The 17,967-nt window shown below is 44.6% G+C and overlaps 1 protein-coding gene and 1 pseudogene across 2 annotated transcripts in view; both read right to left on the bottom strand.

Annotated features, from left to right (window-relative positions):
* Positions 1 to 17,967, bottom strand: part of LOC306962383 (NACHT, LRR and PYD domains-containing protein 3-like) — a gene marked incomplete at its 3' end in the record, with an annotated part of 158,941 nt that overhangs the window by 131,297 nt on the left and 9,677 nt on the right. The window lies entirely within an intron of this gene.
* Positions 6,394 to 17,853, bottom strand: LOC306962314 (NLR family CARD domain-containing protein 3-like; annotated as a pseudogene). The gene is made up of 7 exons (XR_013794274.1): positions 17,731 to 17,853; positions 14,656 to 16,411; positions 10,286 to 10,453; positions 10,061 to 10,220; positions 9,925 to 9,971; positions 6,675 to 7,276; positions 6,394 to 6,438 (listed from the first exon to the last, which is right to left on the bottom strand). The product of XR_013794274.1 is annotated as an NLR family CARD domain-containing protein 3-like (transcript).

Genomic DNA, 17,967 nt, shown 5'->3' with positions numbered 1-17,967 from the left:
GCTCCTACCTCTGGCGGTGGACGCCCAGTGTGAGTCCCAGCAGGTGCAGCAGTTGGTTGAGCGGCCGGTTGAGGTCGTTCCTCGGGACGTTTCGGATGATTCCCCTCAGGACGTCTTCACTGAACGACCTCTGCTGCTCAGGGACCGGCCGCGGGCTCGGGTACCCCACGTCTGACAGACAAACAGGGCTTTAACTTGGACCAGACTAAATTGTCTCCATCTAGTGGAGAATTAAAGAAGTACTAAGTAACTCTTCCCCCTAGAGGCCATAAGCGCAACTGCAGGTGTAGTAGCAAGTTACCATTTTTATTATTTTGGAGAGTAAATACTACGCTGACAGGAAAGGCGAAGGGAGAGAGGGTTACTGTGCATCCAATTATACAATGGAAATATTTTTTTTCACTCAAACTTGGCTGTAAATACTGTTTAAAGTGACGTTAGCCCGCAGTTAGCTTTGCCCGTTAGCCTGTTAGCTTCTTCCTCGTGATTCCATTAGTGTGTATTGCTTTCTCCGGACCGGTGGCAGTCAAGTTGCAGACATGGTTTTCTGTCCAGAGACACCAGGGGGCGATGAAAGACCCTCCAGTCATCCCATAAACAGGGTAAACACGTTACTTAGTGCTGTTTTACGTGGCTGAAGGTCACCTCTGCCACTAAATCTGTCTTTGCATTTAGAAAAACTGTGTTGGTTTTATCGATTGTTCAGGCGGAGAACATTTTCCCTCGTTCTCCGCTTAATGAACGGAGTTCGTGCTCTGACAGAGGAGTCAATACAATGGAAGTGCTGATTTAGATTTGGGTAAAGGACACTCTTGAAAAAGACATTTTTAATCACAATGAGTTTTATCCTGGATAAATAAATGACAAAAAAACCTGTAGAAAATGCACTGGGTTAAGGCGGGGCTTATGAGGTTAAAGCAGGGCTGTGTGGACTTAAGTTTTCTTTCTAGACGCAGGGTGGATTTATAAACACCCTGCTGTGTGTAGACAAGGCCTGATGTGTCACTAAATAAAACCATACATTTAAACCTGGCTCAATCCACCATCTTAATTTGGTCGTTGAAAATGCAGTGCAATTTGGACAATTATACATGTTTAACTTGCAACAAAATGTTCCTCATACAGTATTTCTGTCAGAAATACCGTATTTTCCGGACTATAAGTCGCACTTTTTTTCATAGTTTATTCTCCGGAGCGACTAATATGTGGATTTTTTTTTTAAATTCAAATATATAATTTTGCCACTAGAGGGCACTGCAGGCTAATGGAGCAGCAGAAAGAAAGTTAGGAGTGAGCGAGAAGCAGAGGTTACTTTTAGAAAACTAAACAAAGCTGATCCCGGGCTAAAAGCTGGAGCCACATTTAGAGGAACGACTTTGCAAATGAGAGATTGAAGAACATGCTGGTGTGAGAGGTTTGTCAACGGTGCTGAGGTTTGTTCCTTCGGCGCAATTCTTCTGTCTCTTTGGTCTGCACCGCAAAGAATTATGGGCAATATGCTTCGGCGCGAAGGGGGCGGGCCCAAAGACCCCTCTGGAGGACTGGGACACCCTACGCACTCGCACCCACCATCGGGAACGCGCATATGAGGGGCGCGAGGGTGGAAGTGCGAGTGTTGGGACAGGGCCTTATACTCCGGAGCCACTTATAGGTGCCTTCTGCATGACGTCACGCCAACTCAGTTCCTCCATCTGGACGGGACACACGCTAATGACCTCCAGATGAACTCACACCCACGTTTCATTTAAATCTACATTTCAAAACCGCTGAAATGCCTGAAACTTGTTGCACAGTTGGATGCAAATCAGAATTTCTCATGTCTTTCCTCTTTTAATGGGGTCCCGTTGTACTTTTCAATCGGATATCTCATCAAATTATTGAAAACTGCTGTAGCATCGAAGGATTTACTGTCAGTGTGAGATTTACTGTTCGTTAATCTGTGAAAGAGCGATCTATACAACAAGCTGGTGTTCAATTCAGTGTGTTTTACAGCATTATTAGCCTGCTGGTTTAGCGAAGTGTCAGTAACTTACCTTACCCCTGACAATATCCTCTTCTTGGTCGCCATACAGATGTTTTCGATACCCATCCTGACTCAAAACATCTGTCTGCAGAAAGGCTTTTTTATGCTTTTAATGATTTTCCTGTGTATGAAGACGGAAAATCAATCAAGAAACTATGTACTATGTAAATATGGGCAAACTCGAGTGAAGGGATGTTGTTCAGTAAATAACTGGGCTGAAGCGTGTCTGGGTCTGTAATATCCAACCATGACAGTTTGTTTGCAGATCCAAGTGCTGCATTTCCTTGTAAGTGAGTCGTAACAGATGGAGGTGAAAAAACGCTGCATAATTGTGTGGAATCGCGATCGTTTTCTGTTGCATTGGCCATTTTTGCTTCCCTTCAAAATGTCGCGCGCTTGCATTTCTAGTCACGTGACTGGGAGACGCCTATAGAACCAATCCAGATGTTTCAGGATCTGTCATTCAAACTAGAAGCAAAAATAGACTTATAATAATCACATGACAAAATGAAAGTCTACCATTTGGACAGCAGTGTCTGTTGTTTTTATCTTTAGACATTGGCCTGTTTAAAGCAGAAATGTTCAAATCAGACTTTGGCCGGTGTTCATGATGACATTTTCATTTAGTCTTAGTTATTTAACAACATCATTTTCTTTTACTCCACATCTTAATGCTAGTCTAGACTAAAATGTCACGTCAATTCAATCTCAATCTAAAACTGGCTCAGTCAACCTTGCATATATATATATTTTCTTGAATCACAGGGACAAAGACCTGGAGCTGTTCCTTTGGCAGAACATTTCAACATGAGGCTCGTACAAACTTCATCACAGGAAGTTCACATGTTTTTAGTCCCGGGTCATTTGAATGGATTTTATCCCTCGACAAAAACGTGATGTGAGTCGTAGTTTTGGATGAGCTTTGTCTGACTGAAGTCTGAAAGGACGACACAAACGTGAGTCCAAAGAAGTGACGGTGGAGCAGAGTGAGCTCAGCATTGTGGAGGAGCTTCAGAGTCACATCCAGAGTCGGGCTTTATGAAACACTGAAGCAGCTGAAGCCATTTGTGCTTCGAATCACAGCTTGAAACAGTCTCTCCACAGTGACATCTAGTGGCAGAGGGTCATTACAACAGCGCTCAGTGGTTCAGGCTTTAACTGATCCGTCTGTGGTGGAAATCAAAGCAGACTTTAAAATACAGACTTTTTCTGGATGTGTTATTGTTCTGACTGTGGTACGAGGAAAACCACTCGTTTCCTTCATCTTTCCTCCCACTAAATGCTTCTTTTTGCTCATCTTTTTCTAAAACCCATGTTAGCATGATCATATAAAGCAGCAGAAGGCAGGGTCAGGAGTAACTCGCTGGAGGATTACCCCTACTGTACATGTTTTAGGCTGCTTCAAATGGACACGAGTACATATTTATTATTACATATTAAAGACAGCAACATTCTCTCCAAAACACATTCCACACTTGAGCAGCTTCAGATTGTGAAACATTGAGCAAAAGTGGGCGTGGTCATTATGATGTCGCTCACGGTCATGGATGAGGTCTGGCTTTTGCTGCTTCATCATAACCAGAGTTTACTTTCTTTACATGGAATTATTATACATGTTTTTCCATCAAGCACAGCGTTATTTCCCAGCAGACTCTAGAGCTGCTGTAGTGACAAAGGACAGCAGAGGTACTCCTGGTGTTTACAGTCACTCTTATGAATCATGTGTCCTCTTTAAACAAACAGAAGAATCCATGTCCTCAGTCCTCTTTCTAATGAGCGCCAGGACCATGACAGCATCGTCAGCTCCCCGCCATGAGGACCAAAGAGAAGCATGTTCCTCGCTCATTGGCTGGGACGACTTTGTGATTGGTTAGATTCACCTGTCTCTCACTCAGACCCTGACAGACGCTGACCAATAGGAGCAGTGGGCGGGGCCTGTGTCCTAAACGATGGAGCACATCTGAGCTGGTCTGGGTGAGTGCCCGTGTGTTTGCTTCATCAATCCAGTATTCCCCAAACCCACGTTGGCATTTTCACATCAGTCGCTTGATGAATGAAGTGTTCAGTAGTAAATGTGACCTCCTCCGAACAGAAGAAACCACGAATGATCAAGATGAAGGATTTTATAGTGCGACGGCAGAGCCATGAACAAGTGACTTTCTAATGGAAGTCAATGTATATAAATATTTGGATATTTTAGTGGTTTTGTGCAGAACTGAAGTGGATTAACATCATTATGTTGAAAAGAGTTGTTGAATGTCCAGTATTGTTACAGCAGCTGTGTCACCATGTGTCACCACTAGGAGGTGCTGTGGTGGTGCTCTATAAAGGGGGAGCCGCTCCTGAGTCCCACAGGTCGTCGGCCGCTTCACTGTGTGTGATTTCAGCCTTTTTATGGAACTACTGAACTGGACTTAATGAATCAATGGACACTGATATGAATTTGAACTTCATAAAGGCACCGTTTGGATCAAGGCGGACACATCACGGCCCCGAGAACCGAGGGGAGCCTCAGATCACGCAGCGTCTCGCGTTTGTTAGAAAGTATTTGAAACGTTTGTGAACGCATTTCAGCTTCTCCCACAGACCAGACAGACGCCTCACCGTCAGAGCAAAGAACAGACCCTGACCCGAACAACACAGCTGTAAAAGATCACATGTATAATACGGTGGTGGATCCGCCTGTACCAGCAGAGGGCGCCCTATCCCGGTGACTCCGCCTCAGCGTGGTAGATCTGCCTCGGCTCCGGGCCTGCAGTGAACTCTGATTGGAGAGTTTGACCCTGATGTTATTGAGTAAAACCTGGATGTTTTATTGGGGAAGTCGCTGCTCCTCCTTCAGTCGGTGACATCGGTGTCTCGCTGTAAAAAGAAGATATTTCACACATTTCCTTTTCTGTAAATAATCCCATCCAAACATATACGAGGAAGACAAAGTGAGCACACGTAATGCAGCTCATGTTCTAAAAGTGCTCTCTACATGTCAGCTTTGTGCACTTTCCCCATGAGCTTAGTGTGGACATCACGTGGTCAGAGGTGGTCGAGCGGACACAATATTTACTCAAGGAAAAGGAACGTTACTCGAGTAGCCTACAAGTCAAAAGTACTGGCCCCAATAATGACTCAAGTAAGAGCAAAAAGTCTTTGAGTAACTGAGCGTAAAAGCTTGATTCAAGTTGTGACATAAATGATGAGAAACAAAACATGAAATAATGTGAAAATTGTAATATTTGTAAAGAAAATACCATAAAAGTCCAGTTACTTGAGTACATGTACTTGATGTAACTGAGTACTCCCTCCTCCTGCGCCTGAACTTGTGGACAGTCACAGGAGGACATGTCCCTGAAGACGCTCCAGGACACTGACTGTAAAGAAAACACTCACACATGTGACATGTGAGTCTGGAGGAAAGAGTCTGAGGAAAAGAGTCACGACTGTGGAGAATCTGAAGAGCCACATCAACAAATGCACCAGTGGAGATGAAAGAAAGGAGCCGTGTGACTTTATGTTCACGTCTTTATTGAGTCTGTCACACATTTGTGTTCTTCAAACATCAGGGTTTATTCAGGCAGAAGCAACTCACATTTCAGGCTTTTTAATGCCCAAATACTAGATTTGAATGACACAAAGGCAGAAAACAATCTGTGCAGATTTCAATGAACATTTACAAACATTTCATCAAAGAAAAAGACTTGGACAAAACCGGGGAAACTGTTTTAGATTCAGACATAACTTTGGTCTTTTTCATGAACTTATACGGTATATATTGTAGAGCAATGTCATGGTTTTCCAGTAGATTTAGATTTAATGCCAGCTTGAGTCCAATTCATGCTTTTTAATGACATTTAAGGCCTTGATTTTGGCTAAATTCATTGACAGACTTTTAAACCCTGGTTCAGGCAGAGAAACTAAAGAAACACATTGATCCAAAATGTTGTGATTGGAACAACAGTGTTGATGACGATAAGAGAATAGAAGTAATAAATGTATGTTTTGGTGGAATTAGAAGCATTTACAGCACCTTTAGGAGCATTGGAACAGAATCATCCTAATGTTTATTTGACATATTATCTCTTTAGATGCAAAAGCTGTTGACATGACTATAATACTGCAAAGAAATGATGTTTAATCACCAAAACAATCCAGGCTAAAGAGTTGAAACTGATCAATGTTACTCTGGACCTGATCAGTCATGGTTTCCTTGGCTCTTTTACCGTCATTTCCTCAGCGTCGTATTTACTCACAGCAAACTCATGAGGAACTAAAACCACAACATCCCAATGTGTGATCAGCAGCAAAGATCAATGATTTGATACTTTTGAAAAGTTCTTCACACACGTGGGGAACATTTATCCACCACATGTTTGACTCTAAATAATCCTCATTTTGATGATGCCGTAGACGACATCCTTCATCTTTGAGAGTGCACCGGCTTCAGTTCACGTCAAATATGATCCAGTACGATTCTATTGAGCAGCAGCATTTAACTCTGCATTTAAACTCTGAGATATGGAAGAAAATACAGGAGAAGATCAGACTTTATGAACCCACAGCCAGAGAGAGACATTCAAATCATTCATTAATAATAAAACCAAAGCAGAATGAGTCAGTCCTCCAGGGGGCGCCGTGTCCTTCCTGTTTTCACATTCACCAGAGACACAGAGGACGCCCCAAACCCTGTCAGTCCAAACCCTGTCAGTCCAAACCCTGTCAGTCCAAACCCTGTCAGTCCAAACCCTGGGAACAGAGGCTCAGTGAAGGAGCTGATGAAGGTGTGGAGGTGGGACAGTTTTCCATCAGAGCTGACGTTATAGAAGGACAGAGCTCCAGCCTCAGAGTCCAGGAACACACCCACTCGACCGGAGGGGGATGTAAAGAATGGATTTGCAGCTTTTACCGAAGTCATAAATGAGGGAAAATATGGCTGTTCTTTCTCATTGTGTAAGAAATAATTCTTTCCCTCCCCGATCCTCATCGTCCAGGACTGATAATTTCCTCCAAACTGACTGTCGTCTCCTCTCCGTCTGATTCCTCTGTAACTCACTGAGATATCAACCTCCTCTCCTCTCCACTGCACCTCCCAGTAACAGCGCCCCCTCAGGCCGGAGGAGCTCAGGACCTGAGGCCAGTCTGTGAATCTGTCCTCATGATCCGGAGGCTCAGGTGTGTTCTCTTGTCTCACAGTCCGTTTGTCCTCTGACAGTCCGAGTCGTCTGTGAGCTGTGTTTGGGTCCAGAGTGAGTTCACAGTAATCTGAGAAACACAAACACAATAATGACTAAAGTGGAATATAAATGTCATCATCATCGTTAGATATGAACCATCTGAAGCCAAAATGAGGCACAAAATCAGTCGAACAATAATCATCATAACCAGAAGAATAAACAAGAGCACAGCTGCCGGGACTAAGCACTGATGGTCACCTATGTAGCCACAGCTGCCCTGGGGCGGACATCAGTGCAGTAAAGTCATGTGCTAAGGTGAAGACACAGGCCGTTTCTGGTTCTTGTGCTCGTGTACTCGAGTACTCGTGAAACGTCATCAGAGCCGGCCCGAGAACTGTTCCAGGTCAAAGTTCACATCAGACTGAGAACAGTTCAATCCCCGGATGTTGTTCTGGCCCCGCCCCCTTTACCCAGTCTGAAGTTCAAGTTTAATGTTGCCTGTTTTATTGTTCCTCTAAAATTCACATTGAAGGCGATTTGAGGCGAGAAATGTCCATTTGTAAAGTAAAGCCAATGGTCAGTTCAATCCCAAGTGAAAGTCGGATCCGGCCGCTCGGGCCACTTCGCCGCCCACGCAGTGAGTTGTAGCTGAGCGGGCGAGCTCTGTCTGGGCTCAAAGTTCCTGAAGCTCCGCTGGTTTTCAAAGGCTCCATTGTCGTTAAACTTGTGTCAAAGTTTCTGACTTTCACCGACACACGCCTAAAAACAGCCAGAACATCACCACAGACACATTTGTTTCTACTGTTTTTACATAAATCCCTTGAACTACTCGATGTCTTTCCAAAACTACCAAACATATAATTATTTAATGGATTTTAACCTTTAAATGCCAGTTTTATTTTGTAAACTTTACAAAATGTCTAAGTCAAAACATATAAAGTTGAATATTTTCTGAATAATAAACATTGTAGAGCTGGGGCTTTGATGGTGTTTAGAGCCTTGGACGTGTCAAAGTTTGGACTAATATTGATTTAACTGCATTTGTAGTTTTTCTGTAGTGACGATTCTTTCTGTCTAAATGTTCTTGGCTCCATTGACTTCCATTATAAAGACATTCAGGACTTGCACTTTTCTTTGCTCTCCTGTCTCCATATAAAAGTCATATATTTATAATGTCAGCATTTCATTTTGAAGAACAAGAGTCAGATTTGACATTTTTCGTGTATTTTTTCAGTTTGGACCTTGTTCCTGTTGTCGGCAGATGAATGAAATCCTGTTATTTTCCCATTAGGATATAATGGAGCCATGGCAGAACCTGGACTTTTCTCACATAAAACTTCACATTTTAAATCTCACTGTAATACAGGAAAAAGTCACATATCTGTAGCGGACACTGTCTCTGTCCCCGTCACTGTGAGAGAAGTTGGGGGAATCACTCGTGAAGTTAACGTGAGTCCGACTTTCAACTTACCCAGAGATACTTCAGTGAAGGTATTCAGGTCGTCTTCTGTACTCAGTGGTTGGAGTCTCGAACGTTTCGCCTCTTCATCCAAAAGGCTTCGTCAGCGAACTAAGGTTCCATTCAGCTCGCAGCCCAGATAAAGACCAAAGGGAGGAGTTGGGGTAGGCCCGGCTCCTCCCCAGAAACTACCGTTACTCTCACCTGTGAGGAAACACCTCTGAAGCAGAGCGTCTCTAACCACCTGCTCACTCCAGAGTATCGATGTGTCCTGAACTCTTCAAAGCTGATCACTGTAGATTATTGTTCTGTTGTTGCTGATGTGCCGTCTCATTGTTTTTTGATCCACGTGTCGTCCACATATCTGAGCCAGTGAGTGGGTTTGATTCCTGGGTTTGATATTTGATGTTTGACTCAAACCATCCACTCCAGCACAAACTAGGGCTCAGACATAGGGCTACAGAGGTGCCCACCAGTGCAGAGGGCAAGACCAAAGAGGAGGGGCTGCAGGCTGAGCTGAAACTTTAGTGTCGCTGACGAAGCCTTTTGGATGAAGAGGAGAAACGTTCGACACTTAAACTACAGAGTCCAGACGACGACTCAAGAACCTTCATTGAACAAGGGTTAACAGTTTAGTGAGAAATTGCACAGGTCTGAGTTTGATATTATGACTTTCACATGACTCCATGAAGCAAATGGAATCACTTTTTAACTCTTCCCTGGTCGGCCCATGTCCAAAGATTGCAGTGTTAATCGTGCACACATTTCATTTTGATGGTGGGATTGTTGTAGTGACTGATGACCATGAATAAAGCTGCCACAGGCTGAGAGGGAACCAGCAGCAGCGGGAGGACAAACCCCACAACCAAGCTACAGATTTACTGTGGAGCTCATTCACAATCATGTTAGCGCTAATGGAAGATTTGTGCTTCTATTAGAAACAAGTTAGCATGAATGTTTCAAGTCTCTGAAAAATGTAGTTGAACATAAAAATAAACAGACACAAAGGTCTTGAAGTAATCACTGCATATACCACTAAATATTTTTCTTTCCCTTGTCATTGTGACAAAGTGTGTTTGTCGCATTATTTCTTTTGGTCATTTTTCTTCGTTCCATATACAAACCATTTTTGTATATGGTTTTCATTTGTATATGAAACAATATACAAATGAAACCATGTATATGTTCATGAGTGTTGAGAACCGGCCACAGACTTGTATCTGAGGCTGAACACTCGGAGGTGAGTGTTTCTCATGTTGTGAATGAATCAGACTCACATTTCCTCAGACCTGGAACCATCCACCGTTCTCCAGCAGGATCCAGCCTGAAACACACAAGTCCAGTTTACTGTCGACCAGGACCAGGACCAGGACTAGGACCAGGACCAGGACCAGGACCAGGACCAGGCCTCACCTCAGTGTCTGCAGGGGCCCGTATGGGGCCTGTAGAGCCGTCGGTGGAGGCTCCTGGATGGTTGTAGCTCAGGTCTAACTCTCTTAGATGGGAGGAGGCGGAGCTTAGAGCTGTGGCCAGAGAAGCCCCGCCCCTCTCTGTGACCAAACATCCAGACAGACTAAAGACACACAGCATTAGCCTCTGATGTGGACACAGACAGAGTCCTTCATGAGAGCGTCTCACCTGAGAGTCTCCAGTCTGCAGGGGGCGCTCTTCAGTCCCTCACACAGCAGCTCCACTCCTGAGTCCTGGAGGTCATTGTTGCTGAGGTCCAGGTGAGTCAGACTGGAGGAGCTGAGGACTGAGGCCAGAGGAGCACAGACGCTCTGGGACAGACCACAGAGGCTCAGACTGAGGACAGAGAGGACCATCAGAGACCAGAGCCACGATGTAGAGGCAAAACAAATATCTGTAAATATTACACAGACGCAGAACTTAATAGTAATATAAAAACGTCTGGTTCATTTTCTCTTCTTCATGTGAATTGTAGAAGCCTGTGTTCAAATACATGATTATTTGAACACATTACAACATAAATGTGCTGTTATAGCTCTGTCTGAGACTTGGTTAACGGATGAGGAAGGTGTGGAGTTTCATTTTGAAGGTTATGAATTGTTTTATGTGAATCGGATCAAGAAGAGAGGAGGGGGGGTTGCTCTTTATGTTAGTGAGCTGAAATGTAAAACAATAGAGTGTATGACGACTGCAACAGAAGATTTAATGGAATGTTTCACTGCTGAGATCCAAATGAACAAACAGAGGAATATTGTCGTCACATGCACATATAGAACTCCAGGGTCGAGCATTACAGCATTTAATAACAAGCTGGAGCAATTATTAGTTGGAATGAATGAAAATAAACTGTCTATAATTTGCTTGAATGTGTCTAATCATAGTTCAGATTTCCTAGATCTAATGTATAGCAGAGGCCTTTCTCCAACATGACCAGGCCGAGCCCAATAACCTCCAGTTGTGCCACATTCAGTGACAACATTTTTGTTCATTTACTTTAAAACACTGTGAAAGTCTTCTTTTGATAAATGATACAACTGATCATTTACCAATATTTGTAACTCACTTCTGTGAAGTAAAAACAAACAAAGAAAAGTGCAGTAAAGTTATTGGGTTAAGAACTGAGGAAAGACTGAACACATTTAGGGATGATCTTATGAAAGAACACTGGGAAAATGTTTATAGTACAAATAATGTGAATAAAGCTGATAAATCATTTTTTTAAAGTATCTATGGTTTTATAATAAAAATGACCCAACAAAAATACTGAATGATATAGCAAAACAAAAGGTATATTAAAATGTTGTAAAAAGAAGAATAAGCTTCATAAAAAATGAAAATAATCTGACTCCTGTGATGAAAGATTATTATACAAACTCGTTAATGGAAAACAAAAGTAATATCAAAGGAATGTGGGAAGTTCTAAGGGAGGTTATGGGCAGTAAAATGAATTGTAGTCAGACATTATACTGAATGAATCAACAGAATATGGAGGGAAGAGGTGAAAAAATGTCTGATGAATTGAATTCATTTTTCGTCAGTGTTGCCCAAATCTTTCAAATCTAAACCACTACATAACAAAAATAAAAGCTGCACAGGTGAAAGTCATGCAATCCCGATTTCTTGGTGAAGTTAGTGAGAGTGAAATGATTTCCACGGTCTCTAAAATCGCTCATGGACTCATCAGGAAACGAGGAGCAGAAACTATCATGAAGCTTTACTTCTGCCACGTCATGGACGACTCTTTCTGTCAAACTAAACGGAGTTTGGACTAAAGTGGAGCAGCTTTACCTGACGCTACGAGAAGTTGCTCTCCTCAGGTTAGTCAGATGCTGTATCTTTGTTATTTTAGTTTGACCTTACTTCTTGCTGATGCATTATTTTCATCACGTGTGTCGTATGTGCTTGGGCACTGCTGTTGTGCCGCATTTGTAGCAGTGATTAAAGTCATACAGAAGCCATACGCCAGGTGTCGTAGCAAAACATGCTAATGATACATTTACCTCATAAAACTAAACATTCAACAAAACACGGACGACTTTGTGGCATTTATGGATAAGAATATACTGTTTGTTGTAAGCCAACAATGTAAGGACAAAAAAAACAGTCTGACTGGGGCAAATGGTTAATGGTTCTTAAGGTGCATCCACACCAAACGCTGCCAAGCGTCAGGTTTACATTGAAAACACATGGAGGACGCGCCTCAGGGAGCGTCAACAAGCGAGTCACACGCCTCCTGTGCGGAGCGTCAAGAAGCTTTTCACCGAGGATTAGCTTCATTGTGAAGCGGAGCTACAGCAGCTCTGGGACTTTTACAAAGACACACATCAGTGTTTCTTTATCTAAACAACCAGGATTAAAAGACGAGAAACGAGAAAACTTATATCATTGTCTGAATCTGAGCTGGAATGTGTTTGGGCCTCGAGGATGCCTGTTGTAAGCTCTACGAACACACGCTGATGTGCGGCCAGAGCGTCGCTGACATTTGTGACAAGCGTCTGACTTCAGGTAAGCACAAACCTATAACTACGGGTTTTAGGCTCGTTTTTGACGCCTGAAAAGCGTGTGGTCTGTACGCAGCTTTACTCAGTGGGGCATTACGGAAAATGCTAACATGATGTTTCATGTTAACATCACGCTAACGTTCATGCTAGCTATGACTGCCGTTTTTTTCCGCTTCTACGGAACAATCTGCTGTGAATAAACATCCACATGGACTGAAGACTTTCTTATGTATATATCTTTAAAATAGTATAAACTGTTCTTTTAGCTGCACGTGTGAGAGCAACTGCCTGGTTTACAATGTCATAGAATTAGGTATGTGACCTTCTTGATGACCTGAGTTGGCCTTCTGCTAACCTGAGTGACAAAGGTCATTGATAATCAGGAAATTGCAGTTGTAAGCTTACATATTAGTATTTAGTGCTGGATGTCCGTGCAGTGTCCTTCAGGTTCAAATGTTTTGTTGTAGGACAATAAAACTGTCCTCTGTGCAATGTAAGGTTGACTGACTCAAACTGGCAGAGTCTCCTACGACTGTCATCACGCTGTCCTCTTGTGTTAATAAAGGCTCTAAGAACTACTTTACTCTTTAGTCATTTTGTTATTTGTCATTTTGCTATTGGACAGACCGCAACATGTGTTTTTTAATGGTTTTAAATCAAGCACACTAGTTTTAAAAACAGGACTTCCGCAGGGCTGTGTCCTGTCTCCCATCCTGTTCTCCATCTACACCAACGGCATCAGCTGTAGCAGGAGTGGGATGACACTGCTGAAGTACGCAGATGACATGGCCCTGGTCGCGCATGTGGTGGATGCTGAAGCTCTGTCCCAGTATCAGCAGGAGGTGAGCACCTTAGTCCAGGTGTTCGCTGAAAGCTCACTGGAGCTGAACATCTCAAAAACTAAAGAGCTGTGCTGTGGGCCCAGAGGAAAGCTTCCACCTGTCCTCAACCAACCACTCTGCGTACAAGGTCAGCCGGTGGATCAGGTGCAGTCCTTCAAATACCTGGGAACTGAAATAGATGTTGGCCTGTCCTTTAAACACCACGCAGATTCTGTGTTCAAAAAAGCACAGCAGCGCCTCCATCTGCTCAGAAAACTCAGGTCATTTTATGTAAAAAAAGACATTCTAACACTGGTCTATAAATCACTCATAGAATCCATAATGACCTTCAGCATCACATCATGGTTCAACTTTTTGACAGTTAAATCCAAATCCAAACTCTCCCGCATCATCACTCAGGCCTCAAAAATCACCGGTACAGCTCAAACCCCTCTGCCTGAACTTTACAGTCGCTCAGTGCTGAGGAAGGCCACCCAGATTACTGAAGACCCCTCCCATCCACTCTACAGCTCCTTCACGTTGCTCCCATCAGGCAGGCGTTTTAAAGTCCCACTGGCCCACAAAGACATCTATAAAAAGTCATTTGTTCCAAGGGCAATCTCCACTTTGAATGATCACAAATCATAGTCCTGCTGTTCATTATTGTTATGTTGATTTTAAATGTGCCTGTGTTTTTATGGAAGTGTGTGTGCATGTTTTTTGAGCCTGTCAAAGACGAATTTCTGTCGCCTTTGGGGACAGACAATAAAGTTCTTCTTATCTTATCTTATCTTATAGCTATAACATCCACAGGACCCGATTTAGACTTGACTTTATTTGCATGTCCTGAGTAAGTTTATATTTCGCCAGAAAATGGCTAAAAAGAGTGAAAATGGTGTTTCCCAAAAGATTCTGTTTTCCCCCTCGGTGAGGCCACGCCCCCTTCTATGACGCGATGCTGTCTGTATCGATGCCTGGGAAGAACATCTGATAAGAGACACATCATGCAAGTTTGAGACGTCTCTGACGGAAGTAATTCCAGTCCGTCGAAACGCATAAGGTATTTGAACAAAAAACATTTTGTTAAACCTAGTGTCTTTCAATAAGAACCTTCTAAACCTGTTCTTAACCTCTTTTAAATCAACACTAGGTGGCGTTGTTGACCATTTTCTACTTGGTGACAATGACACAAGTGTTAAACACAGTCTGGACTCACATGGCTTTGGTGGAGGCTTTGACGACCGGCAGAAGGTTCCGGAGAGCCCTCTCTGTGGGACAGTATTTCCTGAGGTCAAACTGCTCCAGGGCTGAGTCTGAGGACAGTAGGAGGAAGGACAGAGCAGACCACAGAGCAGGAGACATGTCTCTGTCAGAGAGACGTCCTGATTTCATGAACTTCTGTATCTCCTCCATCAGGCTGTGGTCGTTCAGTTCGTTCAGACAGTGGAACAGGTTCAGGCTCCTCTCTGCAGACAGACCCTCTTCATTCAGCTTCTGTTTGATGTACTTCACTGTCGCCTGATTGGTCTGGTCACTTCCTGTCTTAGTCAGCAGACCAGGTAGCAGCCTCTGATTGGTCGGCAGAGACAGCCCCAGGAGGAAACGCAGGAACAGGTCCAGGTGTCCGTTTGGACTTTTCAAGGCCAGGTCCACAGCAGAGCTGTAGAAGGCCTCAGGGCTCTCAGAGGAGTGTGGTGGTGGCAGCAGGTTGACCCCAGAGCTGTAGAAGGTCTGATGGACGTGAAGCGCAGCCAGAAACTCCTGCACACTCAGATGGATGAAGCAGTAGACCTTGTCCTGGTACAGACCTTGTTCTTCTCTAAAGACCTCTGTGAAGACTCCAGAGTAACGAGCGATCTCTGCAGCGTCCAGCCCACACTCACTCAGGTCACTCTTATAGAAGATCAGGTTTCCTTTCAGCAGCTGCTCAAAGGCCAGTTTTCCCAGAGACCGCACCATCTTTATAGTCTCTTCAGTCCAGGGAAGGTCTGCTCCTGATCGACCATGATACTTGATGTTCTTGACTTTGGCCTGGACCACCAGGAAGTGGACATACATCTCAGTCAGAGTCTTGGGCAGCTCTGGTTTCTCTGTTTGCTTCAGGAGCTTCTGTAAAACAGTGGAGAGGATCCAGCAGAAGACTGGGATGTAGCACATGATGTACAGGCTGCGGATGCTCTTGATGTGGGAGATGACGGCTGTGGCCTCGTCTGTGAACCTCTTCATGAAGTACTGCTCCTTCTGTGGGTCAGTGAACCCTCGCACCTCTGTCACCATAGAGACGCACTCAGCAGGGATCTGATTGGCCGCCGCTGGGCGTGTGGTTATCCAGAGGCGAGCGGAGGGAAGCAGGTCCCCCCTGATGAGGTTCACCAGCAGCTCCTCCACTGAGGCGCTCTCTGTGGGCTCCGTCAGGACCCGGGTCCGGCTGAAGTCCAGAGGAAGTCTGCACTCGTCCAGACCGTCCAAGATGAAGAGCAGCTGGACGAACTTAAAGCTGCTGAGATCTTTGGTTTGACTGAAGAAGTGATGGATCAGCTCCACCAGGCTGAACTCTGAGCCTCGGAGAACATTGAGCTTTCTGAAAGTGAAGGGGAACAGCAGCTGGACGTCCTGGTGGGCTCTGCCTTCAGCCCAGTCCAGACTGAACTTCTGAGTCAGCACTGTTTTCCCCACACCAGCCACGCCCTTCGTCAGCACCGTCCTGATTGGCTCTTCAGACTCGGGTCGTTGTTTAAACATGTCTTCACAGGTGATGCTGGTCTCATCAGCAGCTGGTCTGGAGGCGGTCTCCATGTGTCTGACCTCGTGTTCCTGGTTGACCTCTGAGGCCCCGCCCTCTGTGATGTACAGCTCTGTGTAGATCTGCTTCAGGGGGGTGTGGTCTCCTGCTTTAGCCACGCCTTCAAACAGATGACTGAACTTCTGCTGCAGACGACTCTTCAGTTTATTCTGAACCAGAGAAATGTGACCTGTAAGAAAACACATCAGACCAAAGATCAGCAGATCGACTGTGACGAGAACCAGTGACTGAACGACGCGTTATACTGAGAACTGCAGTTATGTTGGATCTTTAGACACTTAAACAGTTGCTGTGTTGGTGTGAGGTGAACTTCTGCAACAAATGGAAATTATCCAGCCTTCCATTTTCATCTGCTTTATTCGGGTCTAGGTAACAGTCTGAGCAGACATGCCCAGATACTTCCTCCAGCTGTTCTGGAGGATCCTGAGGCGACACCAGGCCACAGAGACATCATCCTTCCAGTAAGTCCTGGGTCTTTCCACGGGCCTCCTCCCAATAGGACAAACCCTGAACACCTCCTGAAGGAGGCGACCAGGAAGCATCCGAAACAGATGCATGAACCACCTCAGCTGTTCCTTTCAGTGTGAAGGAGCAGCGGCTCTACTCCGAGCTCCTCCCGGGTGACTGAGCTCCTCACCCTATCTCTGAGGGCGCACCCACCCCCCTGTGAAGGAAACTCACTTTGGCCGCACGTATCCGCAGCCTTGCCCTTTCGGTCATTACCAAAAGATCTCATGACCACAGGCGAGAGTAGGAACGTAGATCGATCAGTAAATCGAGAGCTTTGTCCAGACTCAGCTCCCTCTTCACCACAACAGTCCGATACAGCGACTGCAACACTGCTCACGCTTTACCCATCACCTAAGACACTGTTCTCTTCAAACCCTTGAGGTCGATTATGCCAGTGATGGCTTCTGAGAGACTTTCCATCGTCTATGACAGATGTTTAAGTGTATGACTATTCAGTCAGATTTGTTTGCTCCAGTTTATATCTGTCCATGTTGAAGAAGCCTTCAGTTGTGTTAATTTCCTGTTTATTCCCATGAATGATTAACTTCAGCCTAAATTTTCTGGGTCGTACTGTACCTCCAACCTTCTGTGTCGTGAACAGAAGGCTGAAGGTGCCCACTGTCGTTGTGTCCTTGGGCCAGACACTTCACCCACCTTGCCTCCAGTGTCTGCGTACATTGGTGTATGAATGGGTTACTGCTTCCTTGCTGTGAAGCGATTTAGGCCTGATGACCATTTGCCAAACATCATTTTCCAATTCCGGCATATTTCTGTGAATTCCCATTAATTCCCATTGAAAATGTCCGACTATGAACACTTTAGAATTTTGTAACCCTAGTTGTTAGAAGGTAATTGCATAACACCCTGACACGACTCACAGAGACGCACAGTGAAGCTAAAATTCAGCCTGATTTAAAAACATATTTCCAATACTCGCAGAGAGTAAAATCTGTTTAAAGCTTCAGACAGAGTTCTTACAGTTCTGCAGATGCTGGGCCAGATGCTCCTTCTTCATCCTCCTCAGGAAGTCCAGGGTGATGTTCAGCACAGCCTCTCTGCAGCTCCGCTCCTCCTCACTCTCTGAGCTCCTCTCTGGGCTCCTCTCTGAGCTCCTCTCTGGGCTCCTCTCTGATCTCCTCTCTGAGCTCCTCTCTGAGCTCCTCTCTAGGCTCCTCTCTGATCTCCTCTCTGGGCTCCTCTCTGGGCTCCTCTCTG

The sequence above is a fragment of the Gobius niger genome (assembly GCF_951799975.1).
Source record: "Gobius niger genome assembly, chromosome: 4".
Lineage (NCBI taxonomy): Eukaryota > Metazoa > Chordata > Actinopteri > Gobiiformes > Gobiidae > Gobius > Gobius niger.
Note: the sequence above shows the minus strand (reverse complement) of the source record. Positions and strands in the feature narration are given on the sequence as shown.